The sequence below is a fragment of the Staurois parvus genome, unplaced genomic scaffold, assembly GCF_062004578.1.
Source record: "Staurois parvus isolate SC_StPar_1 unplaced genomic scaffold, SC_StPar_1.0 ptg000606l, whole genome shotgun sequence".
Taxonomy (NCBI): domain Eukaryota; kingdom Metazoa; phylum Chordata; class Amphibia; order Anura; family Ranidae; genus Staurois; species Staurois parvus.
Window position 1 is genome coordinate 27,163 of NW_028318402.1, and position 20,300 is coordinate 47,462.

Below are 20,300 nucleotides of genomic sequence, written 5' to 3' on the forward strand. Positions count from 1 at the left end.
GTTATAGGCAACAAGAAACGCTCATTCACACATTAATTGTTAAGTACTAAACAGCAGGAGCTAAATGATGACAGTAACCCTGTGCAGTGATATGTAACAGTCTATGGGGTCAATTTGCTATAAGAAAACAGGCTGTTCACTTTGCAAGGAAAGTTGCACATGGCAACTTTTGCCCCATAACTTGGTGAATGAGGTGAAACTCTACTGACTTCAATCATCCAATCAAGTGCAAGAAAAATTGCAGTTTTTTAAAATTAGTTTGGTGCAAATTCGCTTGCAAAGTGCAACTTTATTTGTAAAGTGAAGTTTGTTTGTCAGAGAGAATTACTAAAGTCGGTCATACTGCACAATATGATATTGTACAGGACTAAGTTTGTATGTCTCTTTCTCTCCTAGACAATTACTTTCTGCGATATTATTACACAGCGGTCTCAGCTCCCGGTTCAGGTCTGCCAGAATTTTCTATCGTTGGATATGTGAACGATCACCAGCTAGATTTGTACAGCAGTGACATTGGCCGGGCTCATCCGGTGGCTCCCTGGATGAATAAAGAAGGACCAGAGTATTGGGACAGTCAGACACAGATTGCTAAGGGCGCCGAGCCTGTATTCAGACACAATGTGAAGACAGCGATGAGCCGCTTCAACCAGACTGGAGGTAAACACAATTTACTGTACATTCATGCTGTTACTAATCACAAGCTAAAACTAACACTTACAGGGGTTAGACAATAATATGGAAACACTGCATGATTTGCAGGTGTGAAAGTGACAACATGTTTGGGGTTTTTTGCTTCTGCTGTGTCATGAGACAGCTACAGTTGCAAGAAAAAGTATGTGAACCCCCTTGGGATTACGTGGAGTTTTGCATGAATTGGGCATAAAATGTGCTCTGAACGTCATCTAAGTCACAACAATAGAAGAACACAGTCTGCTGAACATAATACTACACAAACATTAGATGTTGCCATGGTTTAATTGCACATAACATGTAAACATTCACAGTGCAGGGAGGAAAAAGTATGTGAACATTTGGACTTAATAACTGGTTGACCTTCCTTTGGCAGCAATAACCTCAACCAAACGTTTCCTGTAGTTGCAGATCAGACCTGCACAACAATCTGGAGTAATTTTGGACCACTCCTCTTCACAAAACTGTTTCAGTGTAGCAATATTCTTGGGATGTCTGGTGTGAATCGCTCTCTTAAGGTCATGCCACAGCATTTCAATCGGGTTGAGGTCAGGACTCTGACTGGGCCACTCCAGAAGGCGTATTCTGTGCTGTTGCAGCCATTGTTTTGTTGAATTACTTGTATGCTTTGGGTCATTGTCCTGTTGCATCACCCATCCTCTGCGGAGCTTCAGTTGGCGGACAGATGGTCGTACGTTTTCCTGCAAAATGTCTTGATAAACTCTGGAATTCATTTTCCCATCAATGACAACAATCCGTCCAGGCCCTGAGGCAGCAAAGCAGCCCCAAACCATGATGCTCCTTCCACCATGTTTTACAGTGGGGATGAGGTTTTGATGTTGGTGTGCTGTGCCTTTTTTTCTCCACACATAGTGTTGTGTGTTCTTCCCAAACAACTCAATCTTGGTTTCATCTGTCCACAGTATATTTTGCCAGTAGTGCTGTGGAACATCCAGGTGCTCTTTTGCAAACCTCAAACGTGCTGCAATATTCTTTTTGGACAGCAATGGCTTCCTCCGTGGTGTCCTCCCATGTACTCCATTCTTATTTAATGTTTTCCTTACTGTAGATGTGTCAATTATTATTAATAGTATTATGTTCAGCAGACTGTGTTCTTCTATTGTTGTGACTTAGATATCGTTCAGAGCACATTTTATGCCCAATTCATGCAAAACTCCACGTAATCCCAAGGGGTTCACATACTTTTTCTTGCAACTGTAGCTTACAGGTGGGAAGCCTCACTTTGTCATTCGCTGTGTGCGCCGCTAGTAATACAGAGTTGTGTCAGAGCTTACTGAGCTTCAAAGTGGGCAAATCGTTGGTGCCGCTTAGCTGGTGTCTCTGTGACTGAAGTTGCCAATTTTGTGAGGATGTGAGGTCCAGCATCAGAGGTTATGACGGCATATACAGTTTCTGGGAAAAAGTCGTCTGATAAGCATAAGCACGATCAACATGGTCAACTGACCGAAAGAGAAAAAAGGAGATTGCACAGGATTGTGACCTGGAATAAGAAAACAACAAAAGTGACTGTAGAGCTCGGTCTGAGTCCCATGAAGACTGAGATTGAGCTCTGCAGTCACTTTTGCAGTGGTTGATCATGTCAATCGTGCTTATGTTTATCAGATAACGTTTTCCCGGAAATTGTATATGCTGTCATAATCTTTGATATTGACAAATTGCAAACAAATTGGCAACTTCAGTCACAGAGGCACCAGCTAAGCGGCACCAACAATGTGCCCTCTTTGAAGCTCAGTAAGCTCTGACATAACTCCATATTACTAGCCACACATGCAGAGAATGAAGAAAGTGATTCTTCCCACCTGTTAGCTAGGTGTCTCATCACACAGCAGAAGTAAAAGAATGTTATATCACTTCCGCTTTCAACAAGAAACATGTCATCACTTTCACACCTGTAAATCATGTAGTGTTTCCTTTTTTTGTCTAAGCCCTGTAAACTATAAGCCCCCATTCACACTGGTGTGACTTGTCATGCAATTTGACAGTTTCAAATCGCATGACAAGTCGCACCCTTTTGTTTGCAATGGACACGTTTTAATTTGTGCGACTACATTGGACTTGCACCGATTTTGAAAGTAGTTCCTCCACTGCTTTTGGAGACTACAGGTGCAACTTGCATAGACATCAGTGCATGAAGTCACAATGATGTCTTCCAGGTCACACCTAAAGTCGCACTAACATGCAACTTAGAAATCGTGTGACTTCAAGGGAAGTCTCACAATTTCAAAGTCGTATTTATTGTGAACGTGGGCTAAGTGTATGTATGCTATATGCTGATGCACTTTTTTCTTCTATTTATTTTTCACTTGATTCTTTTTGCACTAAATAAGCAATAACGTTTGCAATGGTGTGGCTTAGGGCTTCACCTAAATCTAAGAGACCAGAAGCTATGAGCATTTAATCATTTCTGTTTCGCTGGATGTTAACAGCACCGTTTTTAAATTGGGAAAGCATCTGATCTCACCGATCTTGGTGTGATCAGATACATTAGCGGCAGAGGAGATATCTAGAGTCTAATAGACCCCAGATTTCTCAGGAGAGAATACCTGTCACTGCCTATTGCTATCACAGGGGATATTTACATTCCCTGTGATAACAATAAAAGTGATAACAAAAAATGAAAGGGACAGTGTAAAATGAGTGAGGAAATGTGATAGGCAGTCAGAAAATTTTTGCACCCGAGGAAATGTGATAGGCAGTCAGAACGTAGAAACTGTGAAAATCACAATATATATACCATAGTTTGTTGACGCTTTAACTTTCATACAATTCAATTAATATACACATGTTGGGATTTTTTTTACCAGACATGTAGCAGAATAATTTTGGCCTAAATTTAAGCTTCATGTACATGAGCAGCTTCTAAACTCAAGTTTAGGAGCTTTTGGCATTTTTTTGCCAAAGCTCCTAAACTCAACTCCATAAAAGCCCATCTGTCCATGTACACATGTGCTTATAGCAGAGTTTAGGAGCTGCCACGTTTAGGTGTCATGTAAACCTCCCTCTCCTGAATGCGGTAGAATCATGTTCAGGATAGGAATGTTCTGACCACGAGAAAACGCAAACCGCGGCGTAACCATGGCACCGCGTTTTTGCCGCAATTTGTATTTTCCCGTAGCTAGCGGTCAGGGTAGGCTCGTGTACAGGAAGCCTTATGACTAACTGAGTTTATTGGATACTTTTTATACCCAAAAGTGAAAAATATCATTTTCTTTCAAATTTTTTGCTCTTTTTTCTGTTTATAGCACAAAAAGTAAAAACCGCAGAGGTGATCAAATACCACCAAAAGAAAGCTCTATTTGTGTGAAAAAAAGGACATAAATTTTGTTTGGGTACAGCATTACACAACCGCGCAATTACCAATTGAAATAGTGCAGTGCTGAACAGCAAAAAATGGCCTGGTCATGAAGGGGGGTAAAAATTGCAGAGAGCAAGTGGTTAATAAGTGTTTTTTTAATTGAAAAAAATAAGCAATATAGTAATATAGTAAGTTAAGCTATTTTTATGATGTGGTTTTTTTTTTATTAAGTTGAAGATACCCTGTTGCCACATCATTCATGTTGACAACAATCTTCCCATAGGATTCTTTGTACATTTTATATATTCTATGCATGTTATTTATCTGATGTCAGCAGACCCAGAGCTACAGTATCAGTCATGTGTTCCCTTCGTTACTTCCCTGGCAGTTACATATACGTTTATGTGAGGAGGGGAAGGGTAGAGGAGCTGGCCCAGCACAGATATTTATTAGGCACTCTCAGAAAAGGAAAGGGCTGTGACATGCAAACAGAGAGAGGGGGCTTTGATAAGGCAATTTTTCTTCCTAAAGAAGTCAAACTTGCTAGCAATTTCAGAGGCATGTTGCAAGTGAATAAACAATCATTTTGGAAGGGAATAACACTGTAAGTAAGCATTTAAAATACCTTAAGTGTCCCCTCTGTAACATACCTGTTGATCCTACCGAAAATTGTATACTTTTCCACTAAATATAGCATGCTGTCCAGCAAAAGGGGCAGTCATAGTTACAGGAGGTTCCTGTCTCAGCTGCTAAATAGTCAGTCCAGTTATCAATCAACAAGCGGGTTGCTTTGACTGCAGCAGATTGAATGAAAGCTCCAGGACACCACCGTCCTGCAGAATTTGGTCACCTTATTAAAAAAAAGTTGAGCAAAGAAATAGAGCAGAAACTTGTATTTATTTATGAAACATTTACTCATACCAATATAAAAACCACCACCGCTACATTTACAAAACAAAAAATGAGCTATTTACATAATTTTCTGTGCTTTTACTTGCAATTTCTTGAGCTGATGACAAGGAGGTCAATTCACGATTATTTTACGCATTATTTGAGTTCTTTAAATATTGCATGCGATCAGAAAAGAGACATTTTATTAAAGTAAAATGTTGAATTTTAAAGTGCTACTAAACCCACAACAGTAATATCAGTCTGTATATGCAATACAGCATGCTTGTTATACTCACTGTGGAACCTAAGGGGTTAATCCTCTGCATTGTGTAAAAAGGCTGTTTGATCCTGTCTTCTCTGCTCCTCCTGTTGTTTAAAGGTCCATGTCTTATCTCCTGATAAGACAGACTGAACTGTAGCCATTCTGTACATGCTCAGTTTAGTGTGTATTGTTAGTTTTTTTTTCTTGAGAGAGTGCATGTAATCAGCACAGAGCCAATCAGCACTGCCCAGACAGAGGTCAGGGGTTTTCCATCCTCCTAGAGCAGAAATAAAACTCCTCCTACAAGCTTTAACCAGTGTTCTGCTGGACACTGATAGAAGTCACAAGACTGCTCTAACTGCTGATGAGAAAAGGTATTTAGCAGTTTATATTTACTAAAATAATTGCATTTCCATGTTGTGTGTACTGTGGGAGACCAGATATAGTGAATGCCGGGTCCTGGGTTTAGTAACACTTTAAGGTAAATACTGCAAATTCTGTAAATATGTGAGGTAATAAATACAAATAATGAGATAAATCAATAAAGTCAATTCAATTAAAGCAGAACTTAACCCATAACAACTTGATCAGCCAGGAGCAGTAAAACCATAGCTCAGACAACCATTTTAACACCCCCCATTCGCCCATCTAAAAGAGACCCATCTCATGAATAGTTGAACCTATTATTCCTAGCGCCAGGTTTTTGCTTTCTGTATGTTTACATACTTACAGACCTTCCTAGGTCCAAAAAACATATTGAGAGAAATTATGTTCGACCCTCCACAACAGTCCCAGTTTCTCATGTGGCCCCTTGGAAAAATGAATTGCCCACCCCTGCTGTACTGGATAATCTGTTTATCCACTATGTCCCCCCACCAATCACAGCCTGCCTCTGGCCCACACACCCTATCGCATTCACAGCCTGCTTCTTGAACACACCCAACTGCTCAAGCAAAGCCAACATCTTGCTTCAGGCTGAACAGATCACATATACAGGAACAATATGGGGTGATTTGCTAAAATTGGAGCACAAGAATCATGTGCAGCTGTGTATAGAATCCAATCAGCTTCCAAGTTTTATTGTCAAATCTTTATTGAACAATCTGAAGTTAGAAGCTGATTGGTTCAGGGGTGTTGGATTGCTATCGCCTGATGCCCTGGACATGTAGTTATGGGCGCCAGGCAGGTACTTTTTTTCTAGCTTTAGCCGGGCAAGCAGCAGGGCACACCTGTCAGGTGGAAGCATTCGGGCATCAGCGTTGCCGCCCGATTGCTTCCACGCAGTGCCAGGCTCACCACCCCCCTTTGTCCCCTATGTGATGAAAAAAAATGTAAAAAAAAAAAATTTTTAATTGTAAAAAATTAAAGTTACACCCAAGCACATATCATCCCCCCCAAAAAATTATTGAGGCCCCCCCACCCCCACATATACACAAACGTAAAAGCACAAGTTGGGGCGCCTATGCATGAAACCATCAATACACATGTCACATATTTAAATACAGTTTTGGTTAAATTTTTTTTTCAATCTTGACAAGTAGATTGGGGCACCAACATAGTCCCTGGACAAGTAGTTTTTCAAAACTTTCTACACCCCTGTGGTTACTATGCACAGCTGCACCAGATTTTGTGTGCTCCAGTCTTAGTAAATCCTCCCCTATGTGTCTGCAGTGTTCTGTAACCCCACCCCACTATCCTGAAGAAGAGATGCATGGTCACATGACAGAACTTTTTAAGCTTGTGAAAAAGATAAGAAAGATAATATCTGAACTAAAGAAAAGCAGTTGTGGTGCCTGTGTTGTTATACCCGTATTACAAAGTGTCTCTAACATTATATGTTCACAACTACTTTAGGAAATCATTTTTGTGTTAGTGAGAAAAAGAATACTTTTCAGGTTTTCTTCCTCTGCTAGCTGAAAGACTTCATAGGGATTTTTTTTATGAAGTATACACAGATTTAAAAAGGAACTTTGCTGTAAAAAAAAAAATCTAATTTACTTGAAAAAAAGCACAAAGGGGATCAAATATGTGTTATAAATGGGCATTTTGGAAAAACAGTACACTCGGGGCTCGTTTACACATGTGTTGATTATGGACAGCAAAGAGAGGCTCATTAACCTGCCTATGGCATTTACAACGTTTTTTTGTTGTGTTTATGAAGTATTGAAAAAGCATCAAGAATGCTTGTTAAATGTCCATGAAAGTATTGCTTTTCCTGGGGGGAAGTGCCTAAAAGGGAAGATGGATTTATGTATTTTGAGCTATTTGACACTTGGCTTGGTCCAACTCAAAATGATCATGGAAAGAATGGCCCAGTGGAAAAAGAGGAGGGTGTTGTGCCGTTAATGGATGCATACCATTGTCTTGCAGAGAATTTCCAAGAGGCATTTCTATACTCTACCATGAATTTTGGGCATTCCCCAATAGTTCTTTGATTACACCCGCATGAAGGTGTCCATGTTTGATGCCCTTGAGTTTGTTAGACCCCCTACTGATGTAAGCAACAACCGAGGTGTCCTCAAATATATGTTGCGCTCCTAAATACTTTTCAATAAATAATAATTAAATTATTACCATTAAATTAATTCAAATTATAATACAAATAACTAATAAAAGTGTATAAATACCAAAAAATATTTAAATAGATAGTTTCAACTAATCAATCTCCTCTAAATAAATATCAAAATAATTCCACATGAAATACTCCTCTAAAAAAATATTTTACCAAGTGCTCATAAATCATCTATTAGTGACATGATGTACTTACTAATACCCTCAATTTCATTTATATTCATAATACCCTCATTTAATATAATAAAAATAGTAAACCAACTAATAACCCTCAACTAAAACGCATTTAAATGATCCCCCATAAATAAAAATAACCAAATGCTCATAAATAATTAATAGTGATTAGTATGAATCCAAATATCATCAAAATAATAGTCCCATTGAATAAACAATTGTTTATATATAGTGACTTGGTGCTTGTTGTTCTTCAATTTGTGACTTTTGTGAATCCTTCAAATAGTGAAGATGTGCGCTCACCTCCTTTGATGCAATTAGGCTATACACGCTTTCGGTTCACTTTCCCTGGAACCTGCTAAACATATACTTTTGCTGGTGAAATAGGGAGATCCTTTCTTTAGGAGTAATGGATGTATCCTCTGGTGGCTGATTATCCCCTCAGGGATTACACACTCCTTTTGTTATCCCAGACCTCCTAATTATCCTCTCCTTGTGTTACTCCGCATGCAGGAAGAAATAGAGGACATGCGGACATTTTTCTACTGTAAACTTCTATGGAATAGGCATATCCCTGGATCTTTCGGAATTCTAACTCCAGTTACCTCCTGGATTTGGTCAATTATTCCCCCCCAATATTCTTGAATTTTAGAACACTCCCACCATATACAGTATCCAACAGAAGTGCGTGATTTGTAAATCTTTTATTACATCCTTTCATGTGACAACACTGAAGAAATGACATTTTGCTGCAATGTGACGTAGTCAGTGTACAGCTTGTATAACATGTAAATTTGCTGTCCCCTCAAAATAACTCAACACACAGCCATTAATGTCTAAACCTCTGGCAACAAAAGTGAGTCCACCCCTAAGTAAAAATGTTCAAATTGGGCCCAAAGTGTCAATATGTTGTGTGGCCACCAGTATTTTCCAGCACTGCCTTAACCCTCTTGGGCATGGAGTTCACCAGAGCTTCACAGGTTGCCACTGGAGTTCTCTTCCACTCCTCCATGATGACATCACGGAGCTGGTGGATGTTAGAGACATTCCGCTCCTCCGCCTTCCATTTGAGGATGCTCCACAGATGCTCAGTAGGGTTTAGGTCTGGAAACATGCTTGGCCAGTCCATCACCTTCACTCTCAGCTTCTTTTGCAAGGCAGTGGTCGTCTTGGAGGTGTGTTTGGGGTCGTTATCATGTTGGAATACTGCCCAGTCCCCGAAGGGAGGGGATCATGCTCTGCTTCAGTATGTCACAGTACATGTTGGCATTCATGATTCCCTCAATGAACTGTAGCTCCCCAGTGCCGGCAGCACTCATGCAGCCCCAGGCCATGACACTCCCACCACCATGCTTGACTGTAGGCAAGACACACTTGTCTTTGTACTCCTCACCTGGTTGCCGCCACACACACTTGACATCATCTGAACCAAATCAGTTTATCTTGGTGTCATCAGACCACAGCACATGGTTCCAGTAATCCATGTCCTTAGTCTGCTTGTCTTCAGCAAACTGTTTGCGGGCTTTCTTGTGCATCATCTTTAGAAGAGGCTTCCTTCTGGGATGACAGCCATGCAGACCAATTTGATGCAGTGTGCGGCATATGGTCTGAGCACTGACAGGCTGACCCCCCCACCCCTTCAACAATGCTGGCAGCACTTGTACGTCTATTGCCCATAGACAACCTCTGGATATGACGGTGAGCACTTGCACTCAACTTCTTTGGTCGACCATGGCTGTTAAACTGCTGTATGGTCTTGGCCACTGTACTGAAGCTCAGTTTTGGAGTCTTGGCAATCTTCTTATAGCCTATGCCATCTTTATGTAGAGCAACAATTCTGTTTTTCAGATCCTCAGAGAGTTCTTTGCCATGAGGTGCCATGTTGAACTTCCAGTGACCAGTATGACAGCATGAGAGCAAAAACACAAAATTTAACACACCAGCTCCCCATTCACACCTGAGACCTTGTAACACTAACGAGTCACATGACATCGGGGAGAGAAAATGGCTAATAATTTTGAGGGAACAGCAAATTTACATGTTATACAAGCTGTACACTGACTATGTCACATTGTAGCAAAGTGTCATTTCTTCAGTGTTGTCACATGAAAAGATAGAATATAATATTTACAAAAATGTGAGGGGTGGACACACTTCTGTGAGATACTGTATGTGCCATTGTGCCCTTAATCCGCATCCCTGCCAACACATAGGTGATTTATCTCCATATTGCATATGTGCCACATTCGGTGTAATATACCACCTAGCTAAACATTTAGAATTAATTTCCACCACCTTCATATCTACAGTCCCATGTGCTAATCTAAAAATGTTCTTTTTTTTGTTGCTCATCATATATTTCCAATTCCCTTTCCCATTTCTCCATATACAAGGGGGAAGTGACTTCTGTCATTACAGTACCATGCTTCCCTTCTCTACCTTTTCAGAGTAATTGTTCAGATGGGTTCATATCTACTTTTGTCCTTAAGGGCCTAGGGAGCTTTGCCACAAAGTGTCTTAGTTGAAAATATCGCCATTCATCTAATCTAGAAAACAGTTCTTCCTTGTTTTTCAGCTCCTGAAAGGAGCAGATTTCTTCATCAATCATTATATCTGTATATATTATATACATATAATCTGTAGCCACCATCAGCATCAACATGGAATTAGACTCCCATCCCATTTGTTTGTGAATTACATCCCAAATTCTTAATACATTTCGTGTGTAAGTGCTCGTGCTTTGTGCCAGCCTACGGTATTGATGTGGAAACCACACCATCCTACCCAATTGTGTCTCATTTAGTGTATTTTCTATATTTACCCAACTTTTCCCAAGTGCATTATATGTCCAATCAAAAATACGTGATAATAATACTGAATAATAATATCTCTTAACCACTTGCCCTCCAGAGGATTTACCTCCTGTGATGGAAGTGTAGGCGGGACAGAATGCACACGGAGAACGATAAACACACAAGGGTTTTATTGAAGGATGTGAGACACTTGGTCAGGGTAATAAGGGTAGCGTCCGGGCACACAATTGGGGAGAGTCCAGGCAAAGATAATCCAGGCACACAATAGGGCAGTTCAGGCAACAATAATCCAGGCACACAATAGGGCAGTTCAGGCAAAGATAACTGGGCACACAATGGGGCAGTTCAGGTAGCAATAGTCCGGGTACACAGTGGGGCAGTCCAGGCAAAGCTAACTGGGCACACAATGGGGCAGTTCAAGTGGCAATAATCTGGGCACTCAATGGGGCAGTCCAGGTAACTATAATCCGGGCACTCAATGGGGCAGTGCAGACAATAATAATCCAGGCACACAATAGGGGCAGTTCAGGCAAGCAATAATCCGGGCATTCAATGGGGCAGTTCGGGCAATAATAATCCGGGCACACAATAGGGGCAGTTCCGGCAGCAATAATCCGGCACTCAATAGGGAAGTCCAGGTAGTAATAATCCGGGCACACAATAGGGGCAGTTCAGGCAAGGGTAATATGGGCACACCATGGGGCAGTCCAAGCAAGGATAATATGGGCACACAATAGGTACAGTTCAGGCACTCCGCAACATGCAGCTTGGAGGGACACTCACGGCAAGTGGCATCCAGGGACACTCGGCAGAAGACAGCTTCCAGGGACACAGAGCAGACAGTGTGCAGGGACACTCACAGCGATCAGTTTCCAGGGACACGCAGCAGCCAGGGTGCAGGGACTCTCACAGCGATCAGCGTCCAGGGACACGCAGCAGACGGTGCAGGGACACTCACAGCGATCAGATTCCAGGGACACGCAGCAGACAGTGTGCAGAGAGACACTCACAGCAATCAGCTTCCAGGGACACGCAGCAGCCAGTGTGCAGGGACACTCACAGTGATCAACTTCCAGGGACATGCAGCAGACAGTGTTTAGGGACACTCACAGCGATCAGCTTCCAGGGACACGCAGCAGCCAGGGTGCAGGGACACTCGCAGCAATCAGTGTCCAGGGACATGCAGCAGCCAGTGTCCAGGGACACTCACAGCGATCAGCTTCCAGGCACACGCAGCAGCAAAGGTGCAGGGACACTCACAGCGATCAGCGTCCAGGGACATGCAGCAGACAGGGTGAAGGGACACTCACAGCGATCAGCTTCCAGGGACACGCAGCCGCCAGTGTGCAGGAACACTCACAGCGATCAGCTTCCAGGGACACGCAGCAGCCAGTGTACAGAGACACTCACAGCGATCAGTTTCCAGGGACACCCACAGGCAGTGTGTAGGGACACTCACGGGCAGTATGCAGGGACACACAGCGACAGGCTTGCAGGGACTTGGCGGGGTCTTGGCTGTGGGGTCTGGCTTCAGCTCAGACCTCACACAGCACTCTCCGACAAGCAGGGGACCAACTCTTCACGTGTCTCAGAGGGCTGTGTGTCTTGGCCGCAGCTTCAAGACTATACAGGCAATATAGGACCACAAGTCCCAGCAGTGCGCAAAGCACAGTTCAATGCATCTCATAGTTAGGGCTCAGCCAGAAGTGGCTCTGACATCCTCTTTCAAGCTCTCCCACTCATAAGGAGATAGTATGGCCCTTTCAATTGACCAAGACCCCAAACTCCTGGTGCACAAGCCTGGCCTTTCATGGCCACACAACACCATGCTGTCTGCACTTTCTGCTGAGATCAATCCCATTTCCCACCTCCTGCAGGGTGCAGGAACTCCAAATTATAAACAAAGCAGACAAGTTGACTGTTTGGCCACAAACAAAACAACACAAAAATAAAAGAATACTTCTGCTGTCCATCACCCCCCCCCCTTCCTGACCAGGCCTCTTTTTGCTACTCAGCACTGCACTAATGCAACTGATAATTGCGCGGTCATGCAATGCTGTACCCAAACGCAATTTACATCCTTTTTTTCACACAAATAGAGCTTACCTTCAGTGGTATTTGATCACCTGTGCGCTTTTTATTATTTCGCGCTATAAACAAAAAAAGACAAAAAATTTTGAAGAAAAACCATATTTTTTACTTTCAGCTATAAAAAATATATAGTAAACTCAAAATTAGTTATAAATTTAGGCCAAAATGTATTCTGCTCCATGTTTTGGTAAAAAAAATCCCAGTAAGTGTATATTGATTGCTTTGTGTGGAAGTTATAGCGTCTACAAACTATGGTATAAATACTGCAATTTACGCCATTTTTTTGCTATACAGCGCTGCTCTAATTCAACTGATAATTGCGTGGTCATGAAATGCTGCACCCAAACGAAATTTACGCCCTTTTTTGCACACAAATAGAGCTTTCTTTTGGAGGCATTTGATCACCGGTCCGCTTTTTATTTTTGGCGCTATACACAAAAAAAGTTTTGAGAAGAATATTTTTAAAAAAACGATATTTTGGTCATAAAATATTTGAAAAAAAAAAATAAAATTTAATCATAAGCGTAGGCCAAATGTATTCTGCTCCATGTTTTTGGTTAAAAAAAATCCCACTAAGTGTATATTGATTGCTTTGTGTGAACGTTATAACATCTACAAACTATGGTATAGATAATGGAATTTACACAGCTTTTACTTTTTGACTGCTTATCACATTTCTTCAGGTGCTAAAATACCAGGATAGTACAAACACCCCCAAATGACCCCTTTTCAGAAAGTAGACATCCTAAGCTATCTGCTGAGAGGCGTATTGAGTCCATGGAAGATTTTTCTTGTATCACATTTCTGGAAAATGACAAAAACATTTTTTTTTACACAAAGTTGTCATTTAAATTATATATTTCTTGCACAAGCCATGGGTATATGTGGAATTACACACCAAAATACATTCTGTTAGTTCTACCGAGTATGGGGATACCACGTGTGTGAGACGTTTTGGAAGCCTAGCCACATACAGGAGTCTGAAATCCAGTGACCACTTTGAAAGCCTGAAGGTGCATAACTTCCTCATTACACTTTATCACTACCTATCACAGTTTTGGAGGCCCTGAAATGTCAGGATAGCCCCAACCCCCCTTACCATGCTTCCTATCAAATTCTGTGGTGTGTCTACTTTCCAAAAAGTGGTCATTTGGGGGGGTTGGTGCTATTCTGGCATTTCAGGGCCTCCGAAACTGTGATAGGTAGTCAGGAAGTGTTATGAGGAAATAAAGCCCTTTAAAAGCCTGAAGGTGCTTATTATTATTATTATTATACAGTATTTATAAAGCGCCAATAGTTCGCTCAGCGCTGTACATTACAAAGGGGGACAGAACATGTGACAGAACAATACCAATACAATGCAAAACATGAGGGGATTGAGGGCCCTGCTCTTTCGAGCTTACAATCTGGGATGGAGGGGATGGTGGCACAGGAGGAGATAGCTGTGGGGGATGGGGTGGTAGGAAGAGTGGAGGAGGTCGGCAAGTTAGCAGGGGGTGGGGTAGGCTTCCCTGAAGAGATGGGTTTTCAGGGTGCGCCTAAAGGAGAGGAGAGTAGGTGATAATCTGATGGGTTGGGGCAGGGAGTTCCAGAGGATGGGTGACACCCTGGAGAAGTCCTGGAGGCGGGCATGGGAGGAGGAGACCAGGGAACTAGAGAGAAGGAGGTCTTGTGAGGAGCGGAGTGTGCGTGCTGGGCGGTACTTGGATATTAGGTCAGTGATGTAGTTCGGGGCAGTATGGTGGACGGCTTTGTACGTCAGCGTTAGGATTTTGAATCTGATCCGTTGCGCAATCGGAAGCCAGTGGAGGGATTGGCAGAGGGGGGTGGCGGAAACGGAGTGGTTGGAAAGGTGAATGAGTCTGGCAGCCGTATTCAGGATGGACTGAAGCAGGGATAGCCAGCGGCGAGGCAGGCCAGTGAGGAGGGAGTTGCAGTAGTCGAGTCGTGATATGATGAGGGAGTGGATTTTGGGGTCCTGTACTTGGCTAGGCTGCCAAAACGTCTCCAACATGTGGTACCCCCATACTCGGGAGAAGTAGCAGAATGTATTTTGGGGAGGAATTCCACATATACCCATGGCATGTGTGAGCAATAAATCATTTAAGTGACAATTTTGTGTAAAAAAAATATATATTTTTTGTCATTTTCCAAAAACCTGTGGTAAAAAAATAAATTCTTCTATTGATTCAACATGCCTCTCAGCAAATAGTTTGGGGTGTCTACTTTCCAAAAAGGGGTCTTTTTGGGGGGTGGGGGCATTCTATGCCCAGCATTAGAAGTTTATGCCACACATCACTCACTCGCATCACCTGAAGATCAAGCCTTTTCTGACACTTTTTGTTCACATGAAAAAAAAAATCAGTATTTTTTGCTAGGAAATTACTTTGAAACTGCTTTAAAACTGCGCATGCCCCATGAAATGGCGACAAACTGTATATGTTTTTAATATCCATAGGCAATGCTTTAAAAGCCTTTACAAGCTACCATTATAGATCTACAGAGGAGGACTAGTGTAAGAATTACTGCCCTTGATCTGACATTCACAGCGATACCTCACATGTATGGTGCAACCGCTGTTTACATACTGGCACAGGGTCAACGCTCACGAACACAGGTGTGCGCGTGCGGGGGGCGAGGGTGATTTTTTTTTTCAAGTTATGTTGATTTTTTTTTATTATTTTTACACTGTCCCTTTGATTTTTTTTTTAATCACTTTTAATGCTATCACAGGGAATGCAAATATCCCCTATAACTTCAATGGGCATTGTCATATATTCTTTTTTAAGAAATCTGGGGTCTATCAGACTCTAGATCTCTCCTCTGCGCTTACATTATCTAATCAAACCAAGATCGGTGTGATCACATGCTTTCCCAATTTACAAATGACGCTGTTTATATCCTGTGAAACTGAAGTGATGATATGCTAATAGCTTCCGAATTTTTAGACTATAGAGATGATTGGCACCACTCTGGTCTCCAATCAGCTCTATGGTCAGCTGGCAGAAACACCGGCTGCCTTTTCAGCTTCCCCCGATGGTGCGGGACTGCCCAAAAAGGCCGTGGAAGGCAGCGGGGGAGGTTGGGCATCATCTCCCACTACTTGTTAAAGCAATCCTGCAGCTAATTAGCCACTAGAATTGCTATTCCATGAAAGCCGATCGCTGGGTGAAAAAAATTATACCAAAATGATGCCTGCAGTTGTAGGCATCATCCTGGTATAACTATTCAAAGTCCAGTGATGTACCAGTACGTCGCTGGTTCTTGTTGGTTATATATATAAGCAAGCTCTGAGCCCTGAACCACTTGGTGAGCGCCCTATAGCAGTTCTATTACCACAGGGGGGCTGCTGTGTGCACAATCAAATCCATCATATACCTTAGTGAAAGCATCTGACACAGTACACATGAACACTGGCCAGGCACACATTTAACCCTTTCATCACCCTGGATGTTTAACCCCTTCCCAGCCAGTGTCATTAGTACAGTGACATATGTCTATATTTTCAGCACTGATCACTGTATTAGTGTCACTGGTTCCCACAAACTGTCAGTTAGTGTCAGATTGTTCACTGCGTTATTGCAGTCCCGCTATAAGTCGCTGATCGCCACCATTACTAAAAAAGAATAAAAACATTTTTTTAAAAAGTTCAGTATATATCTCATAATTTTGTAGACACTAAAACTTTTGCACAAACCAATCAATATACGCTTATTTTGATTTTTTTAACCAAAAATATGTAGCAGAATACATATTGGCCTAAATTTATGAAGTAAATTGAATTTTTAAAAACTGTTTTATTGGATATGTTTTATAGCAGAAAGTAAAAATTTGGGGTCTTTTTTGTTTATAATGCAAAAAATAAAAAAAAATCCAGTGGTAATCTAATACAACCAAAAGAAAGTTCTATTTGTGGGAAAAAATGACATGAATTTTATTTGGCCACAGCGTTGCATGAACGCGCAATTGTCAGTTAAAGTAACGCAGTGTTGCACAAAGTGGCCTGGTCATGAAGCGGGTGGGGGGCGGGGTAAATCTTCTGGAGGGCAAGTGGTTATAGTCCTTACATCTACACATCAAGTGTTTTCAGTAGATAACATGCACACTATAACGCATATATACTCCATGGGTGTGTACAAATGTGTTTCCAAGTGACCACCAATGGAAGTGTGTATGGAGATCTACACAGGAATGTTGGGACTTGTTATGGGTATAAACTGAATGTGATGAAAAGAATCATTCAGGTTTATGTCATAGTTTGATGGAGCAAATATATTGTGTACATTACCAGCCTGTACTCTATAGCAGTGTACCTCAACCTTTTTTTTTAGGAAGGGCGCCCTCTAAAATTATGGACAGTCTTGAGGCACCCCATTCTAAAATGTAAAAAATGATTCTATAACGCGGCAACATCCACACATGTAGGACACCCAACATTAGAGGGGATTTATTCTTCCAAAGCAAATACATTTTTGCACACTGGTTGTAACATACATGTGACATAAATGTACAGATTTGAGTAGATAAGATGTGATCAGTAGCAATATGTAATCGTAACTGTAGTGACATTCCTTTGTCATTAAAAATGTATATTCAGTCAGACACAGAGGCATCAATTAGTGGCTAAAAAGCCGGGCTTCCTGGATGTGACGCCTACAGTGCTAAATAAGGTTTTGTCACCTGGTGAAACCGGTTTAAAGGAAGTGGCTGGAGACATTTTGGCTTCATGACAGCAGGGGGTCTCTGATCTGTGTGGGGAGCTAAAGGTGTCTCCATACATCAAAAGGGGTATGTTTCATCTCTCATAAAAGCTAAAATATTATTTGCAGAGAGATGAACATACTCCCTTCTGTAGGCTACATCAGCACAAAAAAAACATATTTGTGGCTTAAGTAGAAGGCCAGGAAAATGCAGGAAATGGCTAGGTGGCACTGGATTGCGACAGTTGAATGGTGTTTAATACTGTCGGGATTGGGCCGATGCGCTGGTGTCTATATTATTCTACATAATTAAAAAACTAATCTTTATTTCATGATGGAATAACCTTTGGATGGTAATATATTTTCCTCAAAAAGCATTTTATTTAAAAAAATCCGATTTAAATAAAAAAAATCTGATTTTTTTGATTTTTTAAAAAAAATCATTGATTTTTATCCACCCTGGTCTAGGGGATATCTGCATTGGCCATGACCAATGACATCACCCACGCATGTGCAGTGACACTCTGTATTCACAGCCACACAGTATGCTGTGGATTGCAGAGTGCTGAGCTGCGACCGCGGCTCCTGTACACATGCACGGGAGTGACGTCATTGCAGCCCAGCCATTCAATGGCCAGAGCCCCCAATCCGGGAAGGAAGAGCGGGTGCAGATGGAAGCCTGTGCAGTGGTGACAGGACGCCACTAGGGGGCTGCGTTTCTCGGGTATGTTTATCATACTGTGTTTGTAGGTGGAGCATACTAGCACATTGTAGCAGAAACCTGAGGGGGGGGGGGGGACAGATTTTATTTTTGTGCAGTTTCACTAACACTTTCGGCAAGGTTGAGATTGTCATCCCATTTGTAATGATGGTAATGTCTGCATCCAGCTTTAGAGTACTAAAGAACCTAAACCACATGAATGTTCATATCTGAAGACTGTGGGGGGGGGATGGGTCGCCATATTTTGTCTTTTTGTTTTAGGTGGACCATACAAGATAAATCATTAGCACTTTTCCTTAGTATGACAACTGTGTTTGTAAAGAACATTCAAGGAATGCTTGGAAATATTTTGTACTGTTTTTCTTAAACTCTTTATATTCTGTTGTTTTGTTTTTAAATTTGTTGTCTGAATGTCACAAACATTTGTACAACCATCAGGAATAATCTCCGCATTGTTGTGTCCAATATGTTTAGTTCCTGTGTTCACCGGCTCTATTTAGTGTCCATAATATGCAGTATTTCCTGAAATACCTCAAACAGGAAAATATCATATTCTGCCCACTAGGGGGAGCAGATGATCATAGGAAATGGGCATACAACACACATGAGGGATTCTTTGATGGCTGTGCTGGTGACATTCATACAGCAATATGTATATAAATCGCCCCTATATCTTAGAATTGTAGAAGAGCCTCTTGTGCATGGATTGGGAATGGGAGGATCGGGGAGAATATCGATGTAGAACTACTTCTTAGTACTTAATGAAGAATATTTGTGCAGCTCTGTCAGTAAGGGGGATCCTAAGCTCCGGGTTCACACTAGAACGTGGTGCGGGAAACCCCCAATCCAATCCCATTTCCTGCACCGAGCTCAAATCGCACTGCCCTTGTGATTAGCAGCGGGTGTCAGTGCAATATCCCAAACGCAGGTCACCAATGCAGTGCGATTCCTGCATCAGATCACACGGTATAAAACTACCACACAATTTTAATCTGCCCAGCAACAAGTTGCTGAAAAAAAAGATTCAAAAAAATTCTTCAAAAACGTGCGTGTAAAAACACCAAACGCACTGCAGAATGCAAACTGCATTAGTGTGAAACAGGCCTGAAATGCATGGAAAACGCATACAAAATGCACACGTGTTGCGTTTCTAATTAGTTTTGCATTTTTAATCTGCCCAGCAACAAGTTGGCCAAAAAATAGAAAACCTTAAAAAAAAAAGCACTGGAAAACTGACAAAATGCAAACTGTGAAACAGGCTTGAAATGCATGTGTTAAAAAATGATTAAAAGGATTTTAAAAATGCTTCAAAAATGTGCATGCACGAGTTGCATTTTTTTATGCATTTTTGTGTTTTTAATCCGCTCAGCAACAAGTTGCTAAAAAAAATAAAAAAAATGCTAAAGAAACGTGCATGCAAAAACACAAAACGCAAAAAATGCAAATTGCATTGGTGTGAAACATGCCTGAAATGCATTGAAAACACATAAAAAAGCATGTGGTGTGTTTTGTAGGCATTTTGCGTTTGTAATCTGCCAAGCAACAAGTTGCCTAGAAAGTTTTTTTTAAAGCATCAAAAACGCAAAAAGGTAAAAGGCATTTTGTGCTTTTAATCTTCCCAGCAACAAGTTGCTAAAAAAAAAAAGAATTTAAAACATGCTTCAAAAACACAAAGCGCACAACGAACAAAACAAACTGCATTGGTGTGAAACAGGCCTGAAATGCATAAGTGCACATTTTGCATATTTTTATGCATTTTGTGCTTTTAATCAGCACAGCAACAAGTTGCTAAAAAAAAAAAAAAATTATAAAAATGCTAGAAAAATATCATTGCAAATAAAAATGCACTGCAAAACGCACAAAAATGCAAACCACATTGGTGTGAAACAGGCCTGAAATGCGCTGAAAAGGCATCAAAAACGCATGTGTTGCATTTTTGATCTACCAAGCAACAAGTTGGCAAAAAGTTTTTTTTAAAAAGCATCAAAAACACACATGCAAAACTAACAAAACACAAACTGCATTGGTGTGAAACAGGCCTGAAATGCATTGAATATTCATGTGTTGCATT

General features: G+C 41.3%; 1 pseudogene across 1 annotated transcript in view; it reads left to right on the plus strand.

Moving 5' to 3' along the window:
* The first annotated feature begins 362 nt into the window (after window positions 1-362).
* Window positions 363-20,300, plus strand: part of LOC149449724 (class I histocompatibility antigen, Gogo-B*0102 alpha chain-like) — a 69,675-nt pseudogene continuing 49,737 nt past the window's right edge. The window contains exon 1 of the transcript XR_016315374.1: window positions 363-657. The product of XR_016315374.1 is annotated as a class I histocompatibility antigen, Gogo-B*0102 alpha chain-like (transcript). The remainder of the gene's footprint in view (window positions 658-20,300) is intronic.